We start from the raw sequence: 17,342 nt of genomic DNA on the forward strand, positions 1-17,342 counted from the left end.
CAGATTGTATGGTGGTCATCCACTGATACATCTGTGTTACCTATGGTGTTACTCATTTAGGATGCCAAGAGAGTGATTTCTTGCTGTGGTCACCCAACTTATCAAAGAAATGTACTTCTTATACTTGAAAGACAAAAGCTCCCAAATCAGAGCTCTATCACAGCAGTAAGTGTTCACTTGAAAAAATGGTGTAACTATCATTGTTTTAAAATTTACCAAGACAAAATGATATCTTTTGACTACCTTGTCCCCATCAAAAGGTTTTCCCTTTTCTTTAATTATAAACTACAACCATAAGTAATTATACTCATTATTACTCAATTTCAAAAAAAAATAAAATGTAGATACAACTGTAAGAAATAAGTGGTGGGGGGGGAAGAGAGAGAGAGAGAGACATCATTTTCTGATCTACTTTGGTGCTGGATTGAAGGTAATACAGTGGCAAAATTGATTCAGGGAAGTAATACTTAAATAATCAGCATTTTGTTCAAGGAAAGATGTTTTATGGATTCCTATAATTTGGTCAAGAACAGAAGGCTTTAAAATTTGTAAAGGATAGATTTTAATCCTCAAACCAGCTAATTAAGCTTCTTCTGTACAACATACAGTTTTAAGTTAACAGTAATTAATAGAGCCAGCTTGGAACCTCAGGAAGCTAAAGCCAGCAAGTGCTTTTTGGTTCACTCGAGAGGATGCGGTTTGATTGCTGGCGCCAGTAAACAGGTTGGGAATTGTCAACATTGTAATTAGCAGCAAGTTTCTGGATTCTCAGCCTGCCAGACTAGTGGGCTGATGCTTGGAGCAGTTGCCCCAGGGGGGAGAGGGAAAAACAAAGGAAGGGAATTTGAGCAACCTTGCAATGCTCTGCCAGCATATGCCACTGGACCAGTGTTTTTCTTGGCAAAGGTCTATTTTAAGACATCTAGCAGTGGTTTCCACAAAATATGAAACTCACCATAGCAACCAAAATGGCAAGCATCTCAAAGAACCTTTCCTTGATTGGATATCAGATCAAACTGTGTCCAGAGCTATATTGCCTTATGGGCAGTATGCGCTGTGCTCTGCACAATGTGGTTATTATGAGCATTATTAAAAGGGTTAAAATCTGTTTTGGCAGCAATCCTGAAATACTCTGCCGAAAAGCCGTCAAAGAATAAGGTTACGCAAACCTTATTAACCCTTCGTGTAGTACAAACAGAAAGGAAATGTCAACCTGAGTACCACCAGGAATCCAATCCTCAATATTTAAATGATTATTTAAATGTAGTTTTCTTAAATCAAAGCCATGGGATCATGGTGGAGAAAGTTTGTTATAGATTTGAAATCCAAACAGTATCTGCAATGCTTCTAAGACTAAGGATTAATAAAGCTTATGGGTAATTTATAACCCAATTGAACAAAAATAAGGCTAGCTTCAGGAATCTACTTGATAAAAGTTCATGCACATACGTGTAAAATTTCACTGATCTTATAGCAGAATATGACCTGAAATAAATGATATATATACTCTGGTAGTTACAGGATAAGTACTAAATCCACCTACCTTGTGGCAAAAGCATAGTAACATTTTTTTTTCTTTAAGGCAGCTCTGAAGTAAATTAATTTTACCTTCCACTTGAAAAAGGTCAAGGTTGCTGAGCATTGCTAAAATACACATATTAATTTCTCCCAAATAAAAAATCTTAGAATCCTATCAGGGACATTCTTACTGTCACTTACTTTTGCCAAAATATGAGGAAGAGGCTTCGAAGAGATAAACAGGATGCAGAGACAAACAAAATAGCTTTCTTTACTGTAAAAAAAAAAAAAGCGTTCTTAAATGGATCAATGTGCTATATTAAGCAATTGCCATGTGGCCATTTCTGCTGCTGGATTATCAAAAGTACCCAAGAAATGGCTGTGTAGATTTGGCACCCAGGTGTCTGGTGTTGCATTTAGTAGACTCTTTTGTGGGGAGAAGGATTACTCATATTTGTTGGAGAGAGTGCAATTCTCTAATCCTCCTCCACAACAGAATCCTTGTTGGAGTGAACCAGCAACAGGATTCTTATCCACTCTCCTCTAGACTCTGAGGAATTCTCCACAATTATTTATTATTTTCAGTGGAATTAGATGCCTACAGGTGGCCTCATAATGTGCTTCCAGGCATACAACCTGCTGTAAATTTTTAAGTTACATTAACTCAGCAGTATGTTGTCTTATAACAACAGTTCATTCAGTTTATGAGGAAAGGGAGAAGGAAGCAGAAAGGCAGTCTTTCGTATTAAACACCATTACAGTTCTGTTCCACCCTGTTCTTTCTTTGACGTTAGTAAAGGATATTTTCCAGAAGCAGCACTGCTGGCTTGTTAGTGTGGGCTGCGCATCCTTATGGAATCAGGTGGGGGGTGGGGGGGAGACACAGCCAGCAGACCTCACTATGGTGTCTCAGGGACTGGTATAGTGGGTGTCAATTAAAAACAGATGCAGAGCAGTACTTTTTCTTTTTTTTAAGGCCTTAAATGACTTCTGTTATTAAAAAGTGTTTTGTCTTTAGTGGTTTTTCATACTGTGTTAGAAAAAATTCAGCTCTATCAAGACATTTGGGTTTATCAGGTCTTTCTGCAATTTCTCCCCTACCACACATCCCATATGCTATAATTGTTTTTCCTGGCCTTTTAGGTTACCAATCGGTGAGACAAGGAGGGGACTCCTTCATAACTTTTTTGTCATTGATATTCATGCTTATCCTGCCTTTATAATGATGCAATTGTCCACTCAATGTATACAGCCTATCACCCCTGCACAATTTAGGCTACGATTCTCAGAACTGATGAAAAAACAAAGATAATATACTTTAGGGGCAGAAATCAGACTAACATTTTAGGGGCAATACACAGGTCTATTTAAGCCTCAGAAGTCCTACTACTAGGTTATAAAATCTTTTTTCACAACCATAAACAGAACGAAATCTGTGTCTTACCATTCTAGTCTCATTAAGCCTGTAGCTTATACTACAAGTAACGATGATACATGCATTTTAAGTATATATTTTATGTGTACAAAGTCATATCTATATTATTAAAAACAAAACTTTTTAAAATGTAGAAATATGTTTTTATTTTCATGCCTGTAGTATAGACATGGGCAAAATTAGTAACCTAAAGTCAATCTCACACTAACCAAGTTACCTGGCTCAATGCAAGGATATTTAGACCTCTCCACTTTTCATTTTATAGTATCTGACAAACATGCTGAGATCAAGCAGCTTATATGTTCAAGAGGTAGGATGTCTTTCAGAATAAATCAGTGAATATCTATTATGCATGTACTATTCATGAAGTATTCAGGTCTGTCAATATTTATTAAGCCCCTACTATGTTCCTGGAATTCTTCTAAATGTTAGAGTTATATTGCCCTGAAAGCATTCACGCCCTATAGGACAGCTCACAATTCAGGTTCTTAGGAGCTCTGTGGGGAATTCAAAAGAATGTAAAACAATATCCTCCTTTCAAGTAACTTACTAGATTGTGGTTAATAGAGCAAATATTAAATAGTGTAAATGTGACTGTTGCTAGAAGCTATTACTATTGTCTCCATTCACCAAAAGACACTTACAATCACAGATATAATAATAATAATCCTCTATAGAAATGGATTTACTCTTTTTTTTCCCCTCAGAATATGGACACTTTTTCAAAACTTAATAGACCAAGGAAGTACTCGATAGGAAAAGAATAAAATACACATATTTTCACCTCAAAGCAAGTTACTCTATTACTATTCCTATATCATTGTAACACATTTATAATTACACAAAATTATATCCTAGCAAAAATTGTTAGTGTATTTATGGTTATCATAAAATTTATTTTAGTAACTGTAAAATGATAGTGAATATCTCTAATTCCCAAATCCATTAATAATAATAGGTTCCAGAGTCAATAAATGTCTTTTGAGAACATGATAATAGCTTTATCAAAGAAAGTGCTAAATGTGGTCCCTTGATCAGTCGCCTAGCCTCACCTGGGAACTTCTTACAAATGCAGATTCTCAGATGCCATTATGCGTCCAATGAATCTAAAACTCTAGAGGTGGGGTTCCTAATCTGTGTTTTAACAAGCCTGATTCTGATGCCTGCTAGAATTTGAGAAGCACTCCTTTCTATTGATTCAAGTCAGGTTCTTGCAACACTGATCCAAATCACTTAAGTTCTTTTGTAGATTTATAGTAACAAGTTATTATTATCAATTATAGCAGATATTTTAAATTAAAAATCAGAACTTTACCTGACTGGCAAATTCTGTAACATTTGGGAAATGTTTTAAACTTCCTTACATAGACCCTTATTAGTATTATATAATACTTTTTAATAGTACTCTTCCTGCTAATAACTTTATAATCATGATAGTATGTCTTGAATAGAACTTTCTCAGGACTTAAACTCTTCTCTTGATTTAAGTTATTATCATTGTGTTGGTATTATTATTATTATTATTATTATTATTATTATGTGGTAATGTTATTATTGTGGTATTTTCAGCAGCTGCCCCAATTTTATTTTGGCATTAAATTGTGTCCCAGTTTAGAAGCAAGGAGAAATAGCTTCATTTTATAAAAGGCATAAAACAAGAATTTTAGATCTTATGTGCGTGTGTGTGTGTGTGTGTGTGTGTGTGTGTGTGTGTGTGTGATAGTGTGTGATATGTGATTATCCTATGGACCATTATTAAAATTTTCTCATTCGTCTATGACACAAGGAATTTTTAAATTCTCATATTAAGAAATGTCCTGACCAAATTCTTTGAGCACTTACAAAATGTTCCAGTAATATAATAGTATAAAATAAATTTCCTAAATATGTTTATTAGAACTACACTGGATAAAAATTTGCTCCTTAGGTTATTATATAATGGTAAAAATGAATGTTATTGGTTAAACAATTAGATTATATCAGTTCTCCTTATTCCAGGTGGAGACTGTTTCATAGAGCTGTAGACCACAGCTTTTAGTTTGCTAGACCATAGCTTTCTATTCAAGCTTTCATGGAAACACTAGAAATTCAAAAGCTAAAATGTTTAAAATGCAGCTTCACATGCAGCAAATTGTTTCTTGTATATGCTTTAATTTCAAATTTAAAAAGACGAGTATTAAACTATACCACTCTAAACTGTAAAGCCTAGAATAGTCCTCTGATCCATAAAAACTGACTTTTGTATTTAACACAAAATAATCTTAACCACCTTCGATTTAATGTTAAAGTAACTGATTGACAATATAACCAGGATTTTTCTCAGTCTGAAGCCTTCTTTCTATTAATGAGACACTTGTGTATATACTTGCTTATATCAGTATAAATTTAGTCACATACATTATAATATATAATATATAATGAAGTATTAATATTATTTCTTAGTAAAAATACATTTACTAATATGTAAAAAGAGAAGGTGATGGCCTGAGTATTAAAAATTTTTTATGGAAAATAGGTGTATCATTAAATAATAAATTAGGTAGTATTTTCCTTTAAAGCTTTAATGCATTAATGAATTTTGTAAGATTCTGTTTTCTCAAATATTATCTTGTTATAGCTGTTCCGTTACTTTACAGAGTAATAGAATTTTCCCTCTCTAAAAATATATTCTGACTATAAACTAGAACTGTAAGTCCATTTTAGGATATGATCTTTTTTTTTTTTAATCCACAATAGATATAAGCAACACTGTCCAGACATAAATGCTTAAGTTAAGAGGTGGACCATTTTATGCACATCCTGTTTAGATAAAATGATTGACAAGAGATATGTAAGAAATCCACGTTATTCTTGTGGAGGAAAAAAAAAAAAGTCCATTATTTTGACAGTTCACTTTTTAAGATTAAGCACTTCAGATTAACCAGAAAGGAAAATGAAATCATTTTAATAGGCCTGTCGTTTGATGGATTTAGTTATTAAATAAAATAGACACTAATTTAATGGTTAGTACTTCAAACTTCAAACAAAAGAGTTTTGACTGCAACAGGGATGCAAAATAAGGACCAAGTGGCTTCTATTTTGGCAGAGAAGATACTTAAAATTCAGAAATATCAAAACAGCTTGTTTTTCTCTTAAATTAAATGTTTCAGTTTATCATTGGTCCTAGTTCTTATGTTGTATGGCAGATTCCTAGGTGTTCATTGTTATATTGTTGATGTTTCACATATTCTTTTTTTTTTTTTTAAAGTAAACTCTCCACCCAACGTGAGGCTTAAGCTCATGACTCTGAGATCAAGAGTCACATGTTCTACTGACTGAGCCAAACAGGCATGCCCACGTGTTCTTTTCTATCTAACAAATGTTACTTTAAACCGTTTATAAAGGAAAAGTCAGTTTGAAAAAATGTTAATATTACAGAGACCGTTATAATCTTTCTCAAATGAGTATATATATTTATTTTTTACCCATATCTCATTTGGCTTATTGTGGGCCTATATTGCTGATAATCTCATCATTAATTTAATATACATTAGTGTGCTGGTAGCTGGAAAAGTTATCAGATGCGAACTTATTCATTCTCAACAATGAAACATTAATGGTTTAACATCTCTCTTTTAGAATGTTTTTGAAGTGTTTTGCAAAATTGATTTAGTCACATCTCTTGACCTTTTTATTTGTTGACTGCTACCTTATGCTACTTAGAAAGTTTTCCAATATGCTTATAAAAGCAGATCTATGAAGGAAATTGTAAACAATTATTCACCTAAGAATGTGTTATTTTATAGTTTTTGAACTCTAATTTTTAAATAATGTAAGTTTTAAAGCTGATAGTGAAATTTCACATTTAAAAAAGCTAAATATTTAGTTTATTTGTTATACATTAAAAATAAATTCAAAAATAAATAATGGATTGCATTAGGAACTATTGTTAGGATTTTAATTTATAATAGGAAACTGTTGTGATTATAATGATATGATAACTATACACTTACAAAGTAATTATTAAGACTATCTTTAAAATAATTTTAATTTAAAATTTTTTTTAATGTTTTATTTATTTTTGAGAGAGAGAGAAAGACAGAGAGACAGAGAGACAGAGCACTAGCAGGGGAGGAGCATAGAGAGAGAGACACACAGAATCCGAAACAGGCTCCAGGCCCCTAGCTGTCAGCACAGAGCCCGACGCAGGGCTCAAACTCACAAACCGTGAGCTTGTGACCTGAGCCAAAGCCAGACACTCAACCGACTGAGCCACCCAGGCACCCCAATAATTTTAATTTTTATATATTGGTTTCTGTCATAGGAGTTCACAGTCTTCCTGAATTCTGATTATTGTTTTTCCTACTAAAATTTTAAAGTAATATTTATATATCACACATTATACTTTAAAAAAGAAAACCTGGGACGCCTGGTGGCTCTGTCAGTTAAATGTCTGACTCTTAATTTTGGCTCAGGTCATGATCTCATGGTTCGAGGATTCAAGCCTTGTGTCAGGCTCTGAGCTGACAACATGGAGCCTACTTGGGATCTCTCTCTCCCCATCTCTCTGCCCTTACCCTGCTCTCTCTCTCTCAAAAAAATAAGTAAACATTTTAACATTTTTTTTAAAAAAAGAAAATTTGAAAAGTTAGCCAATAGAGGAAAAGATAATTGGAGAAAGATACTAAAGCAATAAAAGTGAAAGCACACTTTAGTCAGGTATTAAGTCCAAGTATTAAAATTAGCATGCTAAAATAGGAAATATTAAGTCTAATGTTTGTTAAATCAAAGTATCTCGATTACCCTTCCTTTCTGTTCTTTCTTTTTGATGTATAACCTCCTTTAATGCCATGACTACCTCACTAGTAAGTATCAGGTAAGATTATAATTTTAGCACTCACTTCAAATTATATGAAAACACCATCCAAAAATGCCATACTGAAACAAGGTCTACTTTCTTGGATCAAAATAGATTGTTGTACATTATAAATGATACTCCCTGATGTTTTTGTAATGATTCATGAAACTAAAGGGCTGACATTTTAGCTCAAAGATTTCCATAAAATGCTAATAAAACAGGAAAACTAATTGCAAGTTACTTCCAAAAGTATTCAAATAATTCTAATCCTTGTCTTCTACTAATGCTATTTGTAATGCTTTAAAAAATCTACAAATACAATTGAAAATATTTTTTGGAGCGCCTGGGTGGCTTAGTCAGTTAAGTGTCTGACTTCAGCTCATGTCATGATCTCAGGGTTCATGAGTTTCAGCCCCACATCAGCCTCTCTGCTGTCAACACAGAGCCTGCTTCAGTTCCTCTCTTTCCCTCTCTCTTCCCCTACCCTGCTCGCGCTCTCTCTCTCTCTCTCTCTCTCTCTCAAAATAAATAAATAAATAAACTTTAAAAAATTAGAAAATATTTTTAATAGCTAAATTAATGGAGATTAAGTGTTACAGATCAAAGTGAGGCCATGATAAAAAACCATCACATGGTGATTTTCTATCTCTTAGGAAAACATAACTACTTATAGGCTGTCCGGTCTTCAGGGTGAATCAGCGTCTCAACCTAATGTAGAAACAATTCTAAAATACGAAGAGTTACATTTATATACTTTTTAAATTATGATCTATTTTTCTTATAAGAAACTTTAGATGAAATTTGAAATTCTGTTAACTTTTATCCTAGTTTATCTCTGTTTCTTAGTCTTCATTAAGAAATCCCATGTATTTCACAGACATTTCATATACCTTAGTTGAATTTATTTGGAAACATTTAAAATGTAAAATAACCTTTTAAATAATATTTATGTGTTAATTATATTGGTTGACTTGAAAACTAGTCCTAGTGTGTCAAGGGAGCCACCAGTTATTTTTAATCAAGAGCTAAAAATCCAGTTTGACTTAGAAGATTCTAAAATGATTTCCTGAAATGATATTTGGTACATGGTGATTACTGCTTTTATGTTCTTCTCTTTAACTTTACATGTTGTTTATCAGCAGAAAGAACACTTCACTTATGGTAACAATCTGTTTACAGAAATTTGTTTTAAAAGAATTAGCTTCATTTTGATTTCTCTCCATATTTTAGTAGGAAGGGTATTTATACCAATTTTGCTTTTCACATTTATTATAATACAAAATTACACTAATTTAAGTAATAAAGTTTATATTCAGAAAAGGCATTTTTCTTTGTTTTATTTTTATCTTGCAATATACATAATTTGCTTACTGTGGCCAGACCCGTATTGCTACATAAATGAATTATTTTAGAAAAATGCATTAAACTTTAACATTTAAGTTCCTTTTGTAGCATGTATTTTTCAGAACTATTTATGTATCATTAAATGTTATACATGGCTACGTTATACATATCTACATATTTTATTTACATTTATTTATGAGGATTATTGTATTTCCACCCTGTCTTCACTGTGATTATTATATTTTTCTCCAAGATATCTAATTTTAACCAAAAAAGTAATCTGTCCATGTGAATTTCTTGGTATAGCAAATTAAAAGTTTTATCTACAAATAGAGGTAGATGGAAGTACACAAACTTAGTATTTAATATGGTCTCAGTTTCTGTCAATTTCATGCTCACTTATTCTCTTCATCTCTTTTTGCAAGTGGCCACTTCGTCATATGTTTTAACTGTAAGAGGATGAAAAACGCAAAAGTGCCCACCATCAGCATAAAGTGAGGCATTTTAAGCTCCACTGTGCAAAATGAAAGTGTAATATTCACTGCAGAGAAGACTTAGAATTCTATTATCTTGTCATTTATACCTAAAGGCACTTTGATTTCTGGAATAGGTTAAACAAAGGAAATTTGGAATGGATTCTCTTTAAAATTTTGTGAATTTGAAAGCCTGAGATTTGAAGACCATTGAATACGTTTAGCCATTTTCCAGACAATCCACAGATAGAGGATAAATTGTGATGTAATTAGCTATGCATGTCAAGGTATGTGAGCATTAAAAAAAAAAAGAGGCTGATTTTGTGACTTATACCCTAGCCACCAAGGAAGTGGGTTAGCACACTGCAACTGACTTCCCAATTCTGGAAAACTGCGCATATGCTTCTGGCCTTGAATTTGGGATTTCCTCTTGAAGTATAGGTTTATACTGTCCAGAAGGGTCAGGAACAAAATAGGCAGTGATTATAGAAACAGTATCTCTGGGTTCACTCCTACATCCTCTAATACTCCTGATGTGATCTGATCTATAATTGAACCTCACAGGGTGAACTGTTTGCCCTCAAGCTTCATCCAGTCCTGATGGATTCTGGGTCCAGGTATAGAAAGAAAGACTGTCATATCGATAATAGAATTGTTTTCCGGGCTTAGTGTTAGAAGAGACTTAAGTGGTCATTTGGTGCAACTCCTCTTATTTTAAATGCGGGAAACTGAGCTCTAGAGATACCGCAACTTAACACTCTTACTAGGATAGTATTTTCTCCAGTAAAAGTCCTGCTGACAGTAATAACAAAATTATGCAAAGTCATGAATCACATCCAGATCAACACACATATGGTTTGACCTGTGAAGTATTTTTTATTATCATCACCTTTATTATTACAAAAGTGGTCATTATTCCAAAATACTTCTTCCTCACATGCAGCTTATCCCTAATTTTTCCATTCTTTATTCAATCACTGTATAATCTTATGAAACTTATTTAATTTACAAGCTATTTTAGTGAATTTTTGAAGTGATAAATATTGTTCAAACATAACATGACAAACAAACATTGGATTCTTTTCTGCATTATGAAACATACAGGCAGGAAGAACAACTCTATGTCTAGTTATTACTGCTAATATTTATTTTAACATTAAAAATAACTGATTTCCACATTCAACACATCTTCTCATTGGCATTCACATGAGGGTACCATCCCCTCCTTTTCTGTGTAAATCTGATTAACGGGCTGCTCCCACTGTCATTTTGCACACAAAACTTCTATTCCATTTCGACAACAATCCTATTTACACAAAGACCTCAGGGTTGAACATTTAAAGTACCTAACCATTACTGAATATTGAATCATTTCTCTCCACATAAAATTGCAAATGTGGTCTGAGAGCCAATTTCCAGATTACCTTGGTTGAGTAGTACTAATTACTTCTAAACCGAAGGTGCAGCCACAGTCTGCCAAACCCTTGCTGGATTCTTCCAATGTCAGGTGAGCTCTTCCCACCAAGTGATCATGTCCTACTGTAGAATGCTGTACGATCACTCACGCTTATAATAATGATTCTCCACACAAATAATGCTAGTGACAAATAGTCATAATAGTAATGTGTACTTTGCATTTGAATGCCTACCATGTAGCAAGGCACTGTATGCAGTATCTATTACCTCATTTCATTCATTTCTGAAAATGATCTTATGTGTCAGTTATTACTGTTGACATATTATAAATAAGATAACTGAGTTTCACAGGGATTGTCCCACAGCCAAAGTCACACAGCTAACAAGTACAAGAGCCTAGGGCTACTTTCTATTACAGCCCTCATTCACTTCTTTCCACTACACCACCATTTCTATGCCTTCCTAAAACAACCAGCAAAGATGAGTGAGGCCTGAGAACATCGGTTTGGGCACTGGTAGAATTGGGTGCTATCCTTGTTTCTGCCACTAGCTGAAATGTGACCTTAAATCAGTACTTGTGTGTCATTTCCCTCATCTGTAAAATTAGGTGGTAGAACTAGCTTTAGCCTTCTGTGATTTTTAAGTAATTTCAAAGAAGGTTCTTTTTTTTTTTGGAGAAAGAAAATTGAAAAAAAAATTGTTCACAGTTACAATACCATTGAACAATATTTCTCTGGTATTTCCCAGGTTCTCATCTGATTTTATAGCTTCAATCACAGAATAGAATCCTTGTTGATATACAAAGAAGAACATATTCTGACCAGATCAGTGAAGCACAGAGAAAGATATGAAATTGACTTAACGTGGGTCAGACTCTTACAAAGTTTGAATTTAGCACCATGCATTTATTATGCTGCATATATAAAAAAATTAAATGAATGATGTGAAGCAAGGTGGGAATACAGTACAAGCATAAAGGATATTTATAGTATGTGTGATGAAGCATAAAAATACATTTATCTCCCTCAAAAAGCAAAATGTTGGATATATTCATATGAGACACCTTAGGCTATATCAAGAACACTATACTTAAATACTTAAATGCATTTACATACTATTCATGTAAATATATTGGCCTAACCATAGCAGCTCTAAGGATTCATGATAAGCTGTGAAAATTGTCTATAAAAGATAAGTGAATGACCCTTTAAAATAGAATAAAAATTAATTATAGTACACCAGCAATTTTAGACACATATACATACCATTTTGAAAATCTGTGCTTTTGAAATGTTAGCCGTTCCTTATGTAGTTCTCATAGTGATGCATCCATATCACATATACAGTTTCCTAAACATATTGTATTTTTCTTAGAACATCAAACATTATGTCCTATGTCAATTTTGTAATATTTTGAAAGAACAAAATATGGTATAGTAAGCTGACATATTTTCCTTCGTTGAAATATTCTTTTGTGTGTAAACTCTTTACAGATTTTTCTCACCATTTTCTCCTTTTCTAAAGTTGACAAAAATGTAAATGATGGCAAAGTGAAAAGAATTATCATTTCTTTCAGCAGTTATTACTCTATGTTTCCCTATTGCTATTGCATAAATATTGTCATAATTCTACAAGTTTTATACTAGAAGTAATAATAAATAATTCCTTCACATAATTTGTGAGCGACTTCTTGGAATATCTGATTTTTGCACACACTATAACATGTCACTTAAGGTGATTTTGAGCTAGTAGAAATTTTGCCAAAAAAAAAAAGTGTTAAGTTTGATTTCACTCATTAATACATTCAATGTGTATTTACTGAACTCCTACTGTGTGTCAGCCAGTATGCAAGTTGCTGAACCTATATTGCTAAAATGCAAAGTTTGATGCCTACATGAAGCTTCCATGCTTGATATGAGAGACCAATAAACAATTAAATCAATAGAGAGAAAAAATAATCACAAATTGTGAAAACTTTCACAGAGGAAATTAACACATTGAGGAGATAGAGATTAATTGATGGAGGCCAATCTAGACAAGGTGAAATGGGGCAATTACTGAGATCCTGAAAGACAAAAATGAAACCAAGGCTTGATGAAGTGTTCTAAGCAAAGGCACTGTTAAGTGCATAGACATCAATACATACCAAAATATTTTAGAAATACATTCTCCAATTTGTCCTTCAGTTTCACTAATTAGTATGATTCTCTGGAAATCTCAGCTCTCCTGCACAAAGATTGTCTGAAGAGATACGCTTTTTTGAAAAGTTGTAGTAATTTGGGAAAATAAAGAAATTACTTCTAAGAAACAGCTTTAAGAATGAAAATGGGTGAAGTAGTTAATACTTAAAATATTATTCTTTACTAGATATTATCTTTTTAAGAAATTAATATCTCAGAGCAATGATCTGTGCTTGGATCTTCTGTTTATAACAGTCTATGAGAAAGATTAATGTGTTTTTATGGAATATAATTTATCTTGATAAATTTTTGTCTTTATAGTAATAATGACTTCTTATTTATGTCTCCTTATTCACAATGAATGCATTTGATTCCCAGAATATACACCAAAATAGAGGAAGACAGAAAAAACTAAAAATTGTTTGTTAAAAACATCTAAAAATATTTTCATGTGAACTTATCATTTCAGAAAAAATTACATGGAGTGTCCAAAGATTAATTTAATAAGTATTCTGTCATCTTATATTATACATAGGTGCTAGTTAGAGAGCATTTTATTTTGCTTTGAAATATTTACATTGCACCACCAAGAAATGAATTAAATAATATCTTATAAAATTATTAGAGATGATTTTATGAAAATTAATTTAAATGAATTTTACATACAAATTCATAATAATAATGGCATATCTATATAACACCAGAGCAAATTAATGAAAAGTAAGGGAGGGGCGCCTGGGTGGCGCAGTCGGTTAAGCGTCCGACTTCAGCCAGGTTACGATCTCTCAGTCTGTGAGTTCGAGCCCCGCGTCAGGCTCTGGGCTGATGGCTCAGAGCCTGGAGCCTGTTTCCGATTCTGTGTCTCCCTCTCTCTCTGCCCCTCCCCCGTTCATGCTCTGTCTCTCTCTGTCCCAAAAATAAATAAACGTTGAAAAAAAAAATTTAAAAGAAAAGTAAGGGAAAACTCTATTATATTCATTTTGTGTACAAAATGTAAGGATTTGCCTTTTTTATGACTACTTTGAAATTTTTTCAGGCCAAATTTTTTTTTTCTTCAATGTTTATTTATTATTGAGAGACAGAGAGACACAGAGCGTGAGCAGGGGAGGGGCAGAGAGACAGGAGACACAGAATCCAAAGCAGGCTCCAGGTTCTGAGCTGTCAGCAAAGAGCACAACGTAGGGCTCAAACCCACAAACTGAAAGATCATGACCTGAGCTGAAGTCAGACGCTTAACCAACTGAGCCACCCAGGCACCCCTCTTTTTTTTTTTTTTTAAGTTTATTTATTTTGAGAGAGAGAGAGAGAGAGAGCTGGGAAGGGGCAGAGAGAGAATCCCAAGCAGGCTCCACACTGTTAGTGCAGAGCCCAATGGGGGACCTGAACCCACAAACTGTGAGATCATGACCTGAACCAAAATCAAGAATCGGCTGCTTAACTGACTGAGCCACCCAGGTGCCCCTAGGTCCAAATGTTCTTAATTGACTGATATAAAGTGATAACAATTGAATATAAAATTGAATAAGTTCACAAAATATACATTTTTTAATCTGTTTTTTTTCTTTTTTTACTTTTGAGAGAGTGCACACATGAGTGAGAAGTGGGGGGCAGAGAGACAGGGGGAGAGAGAATCCCAAGCAGACTCTACACTGTCAGTGCAGAGCCCAGTGTGGGGATTGATTCCATGAACTGCAAGATCATGACTTGGGCCAAAATCAAGAGTCAGGGGCTTTACTGACTGAGCTACCCAGGTGCCCCATACAAACTGTACATTTTTAGTCAGATGATAATGCTACCTGATTTTGAATAAAACTTTTAAACTTTTAGTTTTATTATAAATAAAGCTAGTATGTTTTATAAAGCTTTAGCCTAGTACAGTACTTGGAATAGTCATTATTCAGTCTTCACATTATTTCTGACAATTCTAATTCTCATTTAAGTACAACTCTAATCTGATATCAATTACATGTCATTTTTCAATCAATTTTTAAAAAATTAGAGTTTAATATGGAGCTAACACATCTCCTCTGAGATAAAAGTAACAGAATTCTAATCCACTTTGGAGAAGGTAGATTCTAGAGCGAGCATTTTGCAAAATTTGGAGATATCAAGAATTTTTCAGTAAGGTCATAAAATAAGACATGCAATAATCTAATATGGAGATTAAAGCTTTCTTTAAAGTGAAAGCTAAATTCTGGTCTTATGTTAAGGGTTACAAAATAAAAGCTTATCCAAAGAATGAATGACCAGGTAAGAATCATGAACATCTTTTCCATTTTTACATAAGAAGGAATAATTTTAAGAAAGAGGGAGGGGCACCTGGGTGGCTCAGTAGGTTAAGTGTTTGACTTTGGTTCAGGTCATGGTCTCGTGGTTTGTGAGTTCGAGCTCCGTGTGGGGCTCTGTGCTGACAGTTCAGAGCCTGGAGCCTGATTCGCATTCTGTGTCTCCCTCTCTTTGTGCCCCTCCCCCGCTTGCACTCTGTCTCTCTGTGTCTCAAAAATAAATAAAACATTAACAAATATTTTTTAAAGAAAGAGGGAATAAATAATTCAAAAGCATTTTATACATATTACACAGATAAGGTAAATTGAAAATTATGTTCCAATTTCAGTTAGGTTGTTAGGTTGTTGAAGTTTTAAGCCAGCTAGAAATATTTCTACTTGTGTATACAACAAATGATGTCATTGAATATACTCATTAAATCTTGGTAAAATAAAAGTGAAAGGTAAAATAAAGAAGCTATTTGTGTGCAGATAGTGATTCAGGGAAACATGCATTAATCTGGAATCCACTTGGCAGAGTTAGGGGGCTTTCTGTGGTTTCATATTTCTTTATGAAAACTTCCTGGTGCCGATCACATTTTATTGTAATTATTCACATACCTTCTTTCTCCAAAGAGCTCCGTGAATACACAGCAGTCCTCTCCAAATTACCTGTTATCTCTCCTGAATCTATGGTAGGTACTCCATAACTGTGAAAGGAAAGGAAAAATGAATGAATGAGAAAAGAGAAAGGCAAAAGAGATAAAAATAAAATTAGCAAACCATAAGATGAGAAATAGAGGAGAAAACAATCTTTTTACTCCGTCCTACTTACAAAGCCATGGAGAAATGGAGAATGCTGAATGATAAATTAAGAAACTATACATTTTTGGTGCTCCAAAATTTATTAAAGATTTGGCTTATTTTGGTAGGAGGGAAGAAAGGGGGTTGCTAAACTATGATCTCCTTCAGGAAAGTTTATATTCACACAAGGATATACACCACAATTTCTTCACATCTTTACACTCTTGCCTTCTATCACATCTTCATGGCATCTATCATTAGGATATGATTCCATTTTCATGGCCAGATCTTTATAGCTCTTTTGGGCTGCCTCATCGTTCTACAGACATTTAATCTCATATGCTTTCTTATTTCAATAGTTGTCCTTCAAGCAACAAAGATGATCTGCATGTAAGGATGCTGTTTCCTCTAAAATGTCATCTTAGACAGTATAGAAGGGTAAAAATAGAAACAATTTTGGATAACTAACACTATAAGAGTAGCCATCTGCTTCTCAGAAAGATACGGATGTGTTTTCTTGTTTCTTTCCTCTAACCAATCCAAAAGATTTTCTTCCTAAAATCTAAGATTATGATATTTCTCCAAAGAAAATTTCTGATATTTCTGACAAAATGTATTAACTTGTGAACACCCTGGATGAACTTTAAATAACCCATCAAATATTGCTGATGGATAGATACTACATAGAATGATCCAGCAGCCATATGGAGACCCGATGGACAATCGAGCTACCATTTTCCAGATTGAGAAAGCAATCAAAATGAGGAAAATGGGAAGAGTACCATACCAGATGGTACTCCAGCTGAACTATACAAGTGTGGGTACACAGCAAATAGTGAATACTTTCACCACTTGTTCAAAACCATATGGACACAGAAAGATAGATGTAGATATTTGAGGGACACCTATTTCTTAAGAGGAAAAAGGATAAATTAGGGTACTAAAAGCTACTACTGTGTTAACTGACAGGAAGTTGCTGACTTAAATTTTGTGCTATCTAAAATAATTTACTCTGGGATATTATAATCATAACAATGTCCTAGAACTTCACAAAGTAGCATTTATGAAATA

Source organism: Lynx rufus, unplaced genomic scaffold (assembly GCF_022079265.1).
Source record: "Lynx rufus isolate CCGP_SWC_20201006 ecotype Redwood Valley unplaced genomic scaffold, mLynRuf1.p SCAF_2, whole genome shotgun sequence".
NCBI classification, from domain to species: Eukaryota; Metazoa; Chordata; class Mammalia; order Carnivora; family Felidae; genus Lynx; species Lynx rufus.